This window comes from Lagenorhynchus albirostris, chromosome X (genome assembly GCF_949774975.1).
Source record: "Lagenorhynchus albirostris chromosome X, mLagAlb1.1, whole genome shotgun sequence".
In the NCBI taxonomy this organism is placed as follows: Eukaryota; Metazoa; Chordata; class Mammalia; order Artiodactyla; family Delphinidae; genus Lagenorhynchus; species Lagenorhynchus albirostris.
Window position 1 is genome coordinate 58,576,966 of NC_083116.1, and position 12,073 is coordinate 58,589,038.

Genomic DNA, 12,073 nt, shown 5'->3' on the forward strand with positions numbered 1-12,073 from the left:
TACCTGGGTCTCTATCAAATGTAGGGGTGTTTTTTTTCCCCCTCTGGACGTAGCTGTCATATATTTTCACCAGGTGAAAGTAGCTAAAGCATGTTATAACCTGTGGCTGAATGTGGCTGAATCATTACCTGGCATGATAAACTTAAAGGCAGATAAACTTAAAAAAACATATTTATGATCAGAACAATAACTAAAAATAAACAACAATAGCAATGGTGAATTCTCACAGGACTAAACTATGCAGCACACCTTCCTGCCAGAGATTCACAGAATATATTGGGACTTCTAATTATATGCTCATGCTAGGATTGTAACAGCTTTGAAAGCCACAAGCTATTCTGTGCTAAAAGTAAAAGTGGGTGGAGGTGAAGAAGAGGTAGCAAATACGTAGTCTTACCTCCACCCACTCAAATCTAATTGTTAAGTCAATTAGAAAAGATTAACGTTGACAATTCAAGAATGAACTCAGGCTCTGCTTATTAATTCCTGGTTCTCTGCATGTGAGTTAGCTGAATAAAGGAAATAGTGATGAATTTGCATGAAAAAGCATTATTCACGTCTGTGGAAACCTGATCTGGGCCTTAGCTTCTGAAATGTCATCGCACGCCAAAGTCAATATTTTAAATGTACACTCAGAGCACAGTGCATCTGGACACCCTTCTAAAAAGTTTAACTCAGTTGAAAAGTTTCCTAGTCCTCTATTAAATTGTTAACCTGCAGTCCACTTCTACTTCCTAATGCCCTAGACTCTGGGACACCCTCAAGAAGAGAAGAATATGGTAGATTGAGACCAGGCATGGTGGTTCACTTGTGCCATCCTCAGTAAAGGGAAATTTAGGAAATGTTCACAGCAATGAAGAGAAAGTGTCTACAGTGGAAGTATTCAGATAGATGTAACAGGAACGGAGCAGACATTTAGCCATAGGAAGTCTGAGACCAGGAAAAGGGAGAGTAACATTTATTGAATATAGCCTAAACGATGTTCATTATATTGGTCCTCCTCCTGAATTTTATCCGCTATTAGAGCTTGTATAGCATTAAGTAAAAAAGGGATGATGAAAGGAGAGAAGGAGATTTGAAAAATAGGTGGGTAGCCAAAGTAACTACAGAGGCTAAGAATAAGTGAATACTTAGAAGAGGAAAAACACCATCTCCCTGCTTGCTTTTCTAACTCATAGGATTCATCTACAAAATAATTGGTCACTTCAGGAGAACAACTGACAACTAAAACAATCTGACAGCCCTAGAGTTAGCCTTTCATAACATCAACATTATTCACCATAGTATATTCATCCAGAGTACCTTAAACTTCGTTTTTGAAAAATGTTTTAGATAGACAGATAGACACAGATATATTCAGAAACACATAAATCCTATCCTCATTCTCTAAGTTCCAATATTTAACTGTTCTGACTTCTAATAGAAAATATATGACCACTATCATTCACTCATCCACCGTTTACCAACTTTTTATCTTAACCTTTTCATGAGTTTTAATTTTAACTGGCCTTGATACTATTGAGAAGGTACCATATCAGGAATATATGTAGAATTATACTGAGGCTTGTGTTCTTTAGTCTCAAAGTAGGTCTTCCTTAAAATATAGAGATCATAATTGGGCATATTCTAGGACTAAAATACCATAACAAAAAGATGCTGCTGCAGTGTCTTACTAGCGATTTGTTTGATTTAAAACAATAAAAGCATTGCTGCTGCTTCTGATACTTGTGGTTGGGTATGACATCCAGACCTCTTACTTCAGAGCTATTCTTAAGGTACACTGAATTGAAGAGATACACACAAGTCTTCTGTTTCAGAGGATCTGTGCTACTGAGAACATATTGTTAGATAAGAAGAGATTTTCAGCTAATTCAAAAAAAAAAAAGCCACATAGCTCTAATCCGTGTCCTGTTACGCATATCTTTCTAGTCCTCTTTTAGTGGCTTCCTTTTCCCCTTTGATATGTGTTTTAACTTTCCCCAAGGCTGCCTTTGATATATGTTTTAACTTGATTTTACCTGGAAAGAAATGCTGGAGAAAAGAAGGAGAGAGCACTCCCAGTGTAATTTGCCCCAGGCCTGGCCTGTACTCTACTGATAAATAACTTGTCATCAACAATCCCATATTTGTACAATTTGATCTTCTGATCACACTTCATTTTGTTGTCTCTGACTACTTCTTTAATCTCCCAAAGTTCTTTTTGTTTCTCTAAGGCATTTCTCTCTTTGGTGTCTTCTGTAAGCTTAGTTTACCTTACTAATGAATTTCAGTGTTTACCTGGCCTTGATCAGGTTGAGAAGGTCTCATAGCAGTATCAAAATCATGTGCAGAATTATGCCGAGGTTGGAGTCCTGATAAACTCCTCTGTTCTCTGGCACAGTAAATTAAAAAAAAAATATATATATATAGTTAGGATAGAGAAGTAGCTTAATTGGTTATAAATCACTTTTTAAAATAAACTCATTTTTGACAACACAGAATGAATGTTCCCATCTTAAGACTCCATTATTATATGTACCCGAGAGAATGCAATAATATTGGCTACCATTTGTTGAGTATTTTCCATGCTCAAAGTGTTTTACTTTACATTATCTGATTTTTCCCAACATTTTATTAGGAAAATTTTCAAACACACACCAAAATTGAATTTTATAGTGAATGCCCATGTATCTACCACTTCGATTTAATCATTAACACTTTACTATACTTGCTTTTGCATATATCTATCCATCTATCCATCCTTCTATCCACCCATTAATCCATTATATTTTTAATGCAATTGAAAGTAAATTTCACACATCAGTTTATTTCACAAAAAATACATTATCTTACTTGAGTAAGGCTTGCAAGATAAGTATTATTAACTCCATTTTACAGATGAGAAACCTGAGGCTGAGAAATTTTAAGGAAATTCCCCAAGGCCACACAGTCAGTGATTTATAGGACAGGGATTTGAATCCCAGTCTGTCTTGCTCTATGTCCATACATTTTCCACTACACTAAGGAATCTTCCAGAGTATATATAGAAACACTCTGTCAATTCACAATTGAGGGAATGGCAGAAGGGAAAAGAAGGAGCTCAAACTAAATTATATTTTAACTGAAGAAAAATAAGGCAGATTAATTCTTTACCCAAAAAACCTATAAATAAGTCTAAATGCTTATAAACACTATTACTATTCTAATCTATAATCAAGCTTTTTGTTTTGCTTTTGCTTCTCAATGCAGTTTTCCATTAATTATTTCATTTGATTCTCACAACTATAGAGAAAAAGGATATGTATACCCAACTCTTCATTTATAAAGGAGGAAACAGGGGCTAAGTGATCCTCTCAAAGTCATAGACAATTAGTAGAAGAGAGAGGATTGGAATACAAATCCAGTGTTCTAGAAAGCTTTGGAGTAGGAAAACTATGGAGAATACTTAAAAGGTGACTTGTTTATGGGTATGATTTCTAATTAAAATGATTCTTTAAAATCTCAGGAGGTTTCCAACCTAATTCTATTCTTAGAAGTGTGAGGCTGACAGTACAAGCCACTTCCAATTTTAAAGTAATATTTCAAACTATTTTCATACTGCATAGAGGGTAACATTATCTTGTCACTGGAGAATGATACTTTAAAGTAGAGGCTAATTTGAATTAACTGATATAAAATTGGTGAGATTTTACCCTACTGGTATTTACCTTTCATATTTCTATCATTTAGAGGCAGTGCAAAATATAAAGGATACTATTTGCTTTTAAGTAAAAAAACAAAAGGAATGCAACAGGGCTTTACAGCTTTCAGAGCACTGTTTTATCTCATTAGAGTCCATTAGTGTAGCATGGGGATTAAGAGTTTAACCCTGGGAGTCAGATTGCCTGGGTATAGACTTAGCCCTGTAACCTCAGCCAAGTTATTTGATCTCTCTGTGCCTTAGTAATCTCATCTGTACTTTATAGGGTTCTTGTGAGGATTACATGGGCCGATAGGTATGAAACATTTATAATTCAGCCTGATACATATAATAAGCTGTCTGTAAATGATTGTTGTTTTCAGTATCAATCTCACCATCTCTGTAAGATGTGTAGGTCAGATTATAGCAATCTCTACAGCTGAGAAAATTGAAGCCCAGTGAAGTGACGAGATTTGCCCAAGACAGAGTCAGAATACAGTCAAGCCTATTGGATGCTGGGGGTTGGGGTAAATAGGAGATACTGGTACAGCTGTCCCCCTTCCCCCGCCTCAACTCTTAGGACAGTATGTGTGGTGCATACAAATAACACGTTGGTGGAAGGAAGGCAATGAAGTAGGACAATTCTTTAGTGAATTACACTTGGCTCACTTGGTTTTTATCTGAGGAAGGGGCTTTACAGTTTTTGTTGTATCCAAATCCTGAACAAAATTTATTTAGTTATCCTGACTTTTGTTCTAATTTAATTAAATGTTGATGAATATGGAAGAGAATATATCAGCTGTATGCATGATAAATGATATCCATTATTTCTTGAATCATTTAGTGATCTCACAAGCGATTTCCCATCATTCTCAGATGTATTTAGAAATTTCTTACCGGTGATCATTTGTATTCCTTGACTTCTTTTTACAGTAGTGGATAGTCTGGATTGTTACACCAACTAGTATAGCCAGTCCTATTCCAGGCAATGCTGCTACTAAAATCAGGTCCAGAGTACTCCAGAGCTGGTCACATTTGGTCCCCATGTACCAATAATTTCCCCACCGGCCTCTGAAATTTGGACATCTTGATAGAGATAATAAAAATAGAAAAAGCTCACAAATTAGAGAAATAAAAACAAATTGTTTCCCCTGAAAGAATCCAATCTTTCATTGTTACTAAACCATAAGTTTTCCCTTTAAGGCCCTCAAGAGATTTCTATTGTACTATTTTTCCACTTGAGCAAACATGCTAAAATGTACAGGTTTGAACACATTGAATTAGCATGCAGAAGGTGGTCAGGATTTCCCAACCATTGGCTAATGAAGATGTGGTACTTAGAAGTGAAAAAAAAGTCTCACCCAGAATGGCTGTCTCAACACTGCTTTTAAAACTATCCACATTTTGCCCATTGCTCATGCCTCTATTCACTCTGGCTACTTCAGTTCTATGACTGCTATGAAAAGAGTTTGAAGTGGCCTAATCTACTAGTTCTGTAACTGCAGCTGGGTGTTCCCTTGACCAACTCCTACAGTGATGAATGCAGGTTAACAGCCTGACTATGCCACTTGACAGCAAATACAAGAAGAAACATGAGAAGGTGAGAATAGACTGTCTGCCAGCAAAATCTGCCTGTTTCCATCTTTCCCATGACTCCAGATCTTCCTCCTCTATTTTAAAGAAATAAATGACTCATACATAAACTTCTTGTGTTTTTATAAAGCCTGACACTTTGCCAGATAACCTGAGTGTGGTTCTCTGGTGCCTAGATTGAACTGGCATAGCACACACCCACATAGAAATGTCTATGGGTTTGTGGAAAGGAAAAATGTGACTTCTTACCATCCTCAATTAGAGTGACTAATGGTGAGGTTAGTTCATGTAGTGTCTTTAGAGATTACTTCATTATCTCCTGTAGAATTGATAAAGGATTACCCAGTTTAACAGTGAATATCAGATCCTAAGTAAACTAAACCTGGTTTGTATTGTTCCAATACATTGGGTACTGTCATGGATGACATGAAGGGATTGATTAGATGATTACTATAATCTTTTATAGCTCTGATACTCTAGGCTTCTATAATAAAGTGCAGCTACCAGCTTCAAATAGGTAGTAATCTACTCAATGGGACATGGCTTCTAATATGTAATATAATGTAATTCATTTAAGCAAGTTAAAATATGTTTGAAAAATATGTCTTATAAACTCTCACGGATTTCTTCCTAGAAAAAAAGACTTTTTCAAGAGTGTATTTCTTGTTTAATTTAGGACTGAGTCACAAAAGGAATTATATATAAAACAGTAACAGTTCATTCATTTATTCAGCAACATTTATTGGGTTCGTACCATGTACCAAGTACTGTGCCAGGCATTTGAGATAGACCAGTAAATAAAACAAAGATCCATGTTCTCAAGCATCTTAAAATGTAGGAAAGGAAGACAGACAACAAAAATAAGCATCATTAGTAAATTATCTAGAATGTTTAAAGGTGATAAGTGCTAAGGAATAAAGAAAAAGTAGAGCAGGGTAAGGGGGATTAGCAATTTGGGGGGGGCAGGATAGTAGGACAGGTTGCAGTGATATAATAGGTTAGTAAAGGGCAGGCCTTATTGAGAAGATAATATTTGAAGAAAGACTGAAGGAGGTGAGGGCGTTAGACACAGGTTCATTTGGGGAGAAGAGCATTCCAAGAAGCAGGAACAGCAAGTACAAAGGTTCTAAAGCAGGATGGAATGTGCCTACATGTCTGAGGATCACAGGAAAATCAGTGTGGCTGAAGCAGAGTAAGGGAGTAGGGTAGAAGATAAGGCCAAAGAAAGAAGGAGACCAGATCACAAAAGTCCTTATAGGTCATTGTAAGGACTTTAACTTTTATACTGAGTGAAATGAGGAATAGTTACAGGATTTTGAGGAGTGACATGATCTAGGTTGTTTTACAAGGATCGCTCTGTTTTCTACAGTATTGAAAAACAGACTATAGGGGACAAAGGTAGAAGCAGGGAGAAAGGTCACAAAGCTGTTCAGTAATCTAGGTAAGAGATGACCAGAGTAATTTAGACCAGAATGATAACAGTGGGGGTGAGGATAAAAGATGGTTGATTTCTGCTTATCTTTTTAAAGGTAGAACCAGCAGGATTTCCTGATAGACAAGGAGGAGAGTGTGCAAGAAAAAGAGGACTGAAGGATGACTTTAAGCTTTTTGGCCTAAGCAAATGAAAGGATGGAGTTGTCATCAACTGAGATGGGAAAGACTGTGTAGAAAGAACATTTTGGGGTGGGAGTGATGGGAGTTGGGGAGTTCAGTTTTGTACTTGCTGATTTTGAAAGGAGTATTAGATATCCAAGTAGAAATGTTGAGTAGGCAGTTATACCTCTAAGTCTGGAGGTATGAATTTTCCCAGTTGGATGGTATTTAAAGACATGAGACTGGATGAGATCACCAAGGGAGGAGGTACAGATAAAGAAGATGAAGGACTAAGTCCTCGGACACTCCAACATTAAGTAGGTGGGGACAAGAGAAGAGATTAGCAAAAGTAATTCAGAAGTGGGCAGTGAAGCAGAAGAAAAAAATAAAAACAGGAGAGAGGGATATCCTGGAAGCTAAGTGAAAATTCAAGGAAGAGAGATTTATCAGCTGTGTTAATTGCTGCTGTTAGGTAAAGTAAGATGAAGAATGAGAATTGACCATTGAGCTTAACATCATAGTGGCTAGGGAGAAGAAATGAACTGACTTTGCGGGAGCACATTTCTGAACCAGTTACTTTACGAGGAATTTTAAGTATTTTATCTTACTTAATTCTCATAGCAATCCTGGGAGGTATGTAATTTTTTTCTATCATAAATGGAAAATAAAGCCGTTATATAAAAATACACTTAAAATATAGTTTAGATTCTTTTTCCTCAGAAACCAGTAAGTATGTGAGAAATGTGAATATTGGTTGAGAGATACATTAACTGTTCCAAGTAAAAATAGTCAAACGCATAGAAGCAGAGAATAGAATAGTGGTTTTCAGGGGCTGGGGGTGGAAATAGGGAATTATTTCTCAATGGGTATGAAGTTTCAGTTGTGCATGATGAGTAAGTTCTAGAGTCTGTTGTACAACATAGTACATATAGTTTATAATACGGAATTGTGCACTTTAAAATATGTTAAGAGGATAGGGGATTGGAGACAAGGTGGTGGAGAAGAAGGACCTTGAGCTCACCTCCTCTCACAAACACACCAAAATCACAACTAACTGCTGAACAATCATCAATTAAAAAGATTGGAACCTACCAAAAAATATATTCTGTTAATACATCCAAAGACATAAAGAAGACCACAACAAGATAGTAGGAAGGGTGCACTTGGGATATAATCAAATCCCATACAACCTGGGTGGGCAACTCACAAACTGGAGAATAATGATATTGCAGAAGTTCTTCCACAGGAGTGAGAGCTCTGAGCACCACATCAGGCTCCCCAGCTTAGGGGTCCAGCATCAGGAGGAACAGCCCCCAGAGCATTTAGCTTTGAAGGTTAGTGGGGCTTCATTGCAGGAGCTCCACAGGACTGGGGGAAACAAAGACTCCGCTCTTAGAGGGTGCACACAAGGTCTATCACACACTGAGACCCAGGCAAAAGCACTGACTTCATAGGAGCCTTGGCCTGACCTACCTGCTGGTCTTGGAGGGTCTCCTGGGGAGGTTAGGGGCAGCGGTGGCTCTCTCTGGGGTCATAAGAAGTGGTGGACATATCGAGGACTGTTCATCTATATGAACTCTTGCTGGGGGTTGACAGCAAGACCCTTGCTCGAGTCATTAGCACCAAGACCTGGCCCCACCTAACAGCTTGTAGGCTCCAGCTGGGACACCTCAGGCCAAACAACCAACAGGGTGGGAACAAAGACCCGCTTGTTAGCAGAGAGGCAGCCCAAAGACTTCCTCACCTCACAACTACCTCTAGACACTTCCCTTGACACAGCCCTGCCCACCAGAGGGTCAAGACCCAGATCCACCCACCAGGGGGCAGACACCAGAAGCAAGAAAACTGTCATATCAGAGCCTGTGGAACTGAGTCTGCAAACATGGGTCAGAACTTATCCTGGGACCAGCTGGTCCCTGACCCTTGGGTGACAAGAGGAGAGTGTACTGCTTGGACACATAGGACATCCCCTACAGAGGGCCAATTCTCCAAGATCGAGAAACGTAACTAACTTACTACATACATAAAAACACAAATAGAATTTATAAAAAATGAGACAGCAAAGGAATATGTTCCAGATGAAGGAACAAGATAAAACCCCAGAAGAACAACTAAGTGACATGGAGATAGGCAATGTACACAAGAAAGAGTTCAGAGTAATGATTGTAAAGATGATCCAAGAACTCAAGAAAAGAATGGATACACAGAGTGAGAAGTTACAAGATGTTTTTAAGAAAGAGTTAAAATATTTTAAGAGGATAGATCTCGTGTTGTGTTCTTATTAAACAAAGAAAAAAAGGTGGGGTGGGGGGGAAGCAAGCAAGGAAGAAAGTAAAGATACCACAAAAGAACACAAGAAAATTTTTGGAGTTGATGGATATGTTTAGTGCCTTGGTTGTGAGGATGATATCACTGGTGTATGCATACGTTCAAACTCATCCAGATATAAACATTAAATGTGTGCAATTTTTGTAGAGCAATTATATCTCAATAAAACAGCAATACCAAAAAAAGATTTGCATCCTGTTTAAATATACTGAGGTACTGATTCTCATTTTGATGAGTGATGGACATAGGGGGTCAGAGTTAATTGAATTTTTTTTTTTTTTTGCGGTAGGCGGGCCTCACTGTTTTGGCCTCTCCCGTTGCGGAGCACAGGCTCCGGATGCGCAGGCTCAGCGGCCATGGCTCACGGGCCCAGCCACTCCGCGGCATGTGGGATATTCCCGGACCAGGGCACGAACCCGTGTCCCCTGAATTGGCAGGCGGACTCTCAACCACTGTGCCACCGGGAAGCCCATAATTGAATTTTTTTTAAAATATAAAATGATCTTAAATAAGCTTTATTCTATTTGTATAAATGTAAAATGTAGTTCTTTTAAACAAAACATGACTGAAAAATTAAAAAGCGTGTATCAGGCATGTGTTCTTAATTTGGCCAATTTTCTTAAATTGTTTATCTTTAAACATATTTTAAATTTGGCTTTTGTTCATTCATTATTTGAATGAAATATTTGGAACATCTGTGCATGTACGTGTGTGTGTGACAGAGATCTGCCTGGAGGGGTGTGGGTGGTGGTGATGGTATATATATCCTGACAATTTCAGCAATGCCATTAAAATGTTTTAAGAACTTAAAAATAATGATCATACCATTTAATTTGATATGTTCAATTATAATTTGTTAGTGCCTAACTCTTATTAACAATGTCAAAATAACTGACTCAAACTGTGTGGTGCTAATATATTTAGTAATAAAAATGATCCCTTGTCATTAGGTAGACATTCAAAGAACCTGACAGATACATATATACACAGGCACACCAAGTCCAGAGCAGTTATGCTCCACATTGAGATCTACCAGTAAAATAGGTTGAAGTAATTTGTTTGAATCAACTTGGTGGAGAAAAACTTTAAAATAGGCATAATGTCAATGTGATGTGGCAATTAACAATTGTAAAGACTTGTAAAAGAAATGAGGTACATAATTATAATAAGGATTAGGAAGACAGGTAAAAGGTAATTAGCTTTTAGCCAAAATTTTGATTACATGCCTCCAGAATTCCTCCAACTAAGAGTTTACAAATAACATTAAAATTGTCAGATGACTTATATATGTTTCTTCATTGCCGTATTACATTTACTTCCTACTCCTTGGATGTAATTTTGCAATCTGGTTTGTATTCTCATCTCAGTCTTGGAATATTCTCAAAGATTATAACCAACAACTCCTAAATGCTAAATCCAATGGATTTTTAAAATCACTTTTTATCTTTTTCAATATTTTTCCAATATTTTGCACTATTGAATTACTGATTCATTCAACAAACCCTTGCAGAATGTCTTCTATATGACAGGCATTGTGCTAGGTGCTGGAGATAAATAAAACTAAATTTTTGTTCTTGTGGTGCTTTCAAAAAGGAAACATACACCCTACATTCATAGGCAGAACACTCTATGACAAAAGGAACACAGCAAGATCCTTTTTGACCCACCTCCTAGAGAAATGGAAATAAAAACAAAAATAAACAAATGGGACCTAATGACACTTCAAAGCTTTTGCACAGCAAAGGAAACCATAAACAAGACGAAAAGACAACCCCCAGAATGGGAGAAAATATTTGCAAGTGAAGCAACTGACAAAGGATTAATCTCCAAAATATACAAGTAGCTCATGCAGCTAAATATCAAAAAACAAAAAACCCAATTCAAAAATGGGCAGAAGACCTAAATAGACATTTCTCCAAAGAAGATATACAGATTGCCAACAAACACATGAAAGGATGCTCAACATCACTTATCATTAGAGAAGTGCAAATCAAAAGCACAATGAGGTTTCACCTCACACCAGTCAGAATGACCATCATCAAAAAATCTACAAACAGGGCTTCCCTGGTGGCGCAGTGGTTGGGAGCCCGCCTGCCGATGCAGGGGACACGGGTTTTTTCCCCGGTCCGGGAGGACCCCACATGCCGTGGAGCAGCTGGGCCCATGAGCCATGGCCGCTGAGCCTGCACATCCGCAGAGTGTGCTCCGCAAAGGGAGAGGCCACAACAGTGAGAGGCCCGTGTACTGAAAAAAAAAAATCTACAAACAATAAATGCTGGAGAGGGTGTGGAGAAAAGGGAACCCTCTTACACTGTTGGTGGGAATGTAAATTGTTACAGCCACTAAGGAGAACCGTATGGAGGTTCCTTAAAAAACTAAAAATAGAACTACCATATGACCCAGCAATCCCACTACTGGGCATAGACCCTGAGAAAACCATAACTCAAAAAGAGTCATGTACCCCAATGTTTGTTGCAGCACTATTTAAAATAGCCAGGACATGGAAGCAACCTAAGTGTCCATTGACAGATGAATGGATAAAGAAGATGTGGCACATATATATATATATAATGGAATATTACTCAGCCATAAAAAGGAATGAAATTGAGTTATTTGTAGGGAGGTGGATGGACCTAGAGTCTGTCATACAGAGTGAAGTAAGTCAGAAAGAGAAAAACAAATACCATATGCTAACACATATATATGGAATCTTAAAAAAAAAAAGGTTCTGATGAACCTAGGGGCAGGACAGGAATAAAGACACAGACGTAGAGAATGGACTTGAGGACATGGGAAGGGGGAAGGGTAAGCTGGGACAAAGCGAGAGAGTGGCATGGACATATATACATGACCAAATGTAAAATAGATAGCTAGTGGGAAGCAACCACATAGCACAGGGAG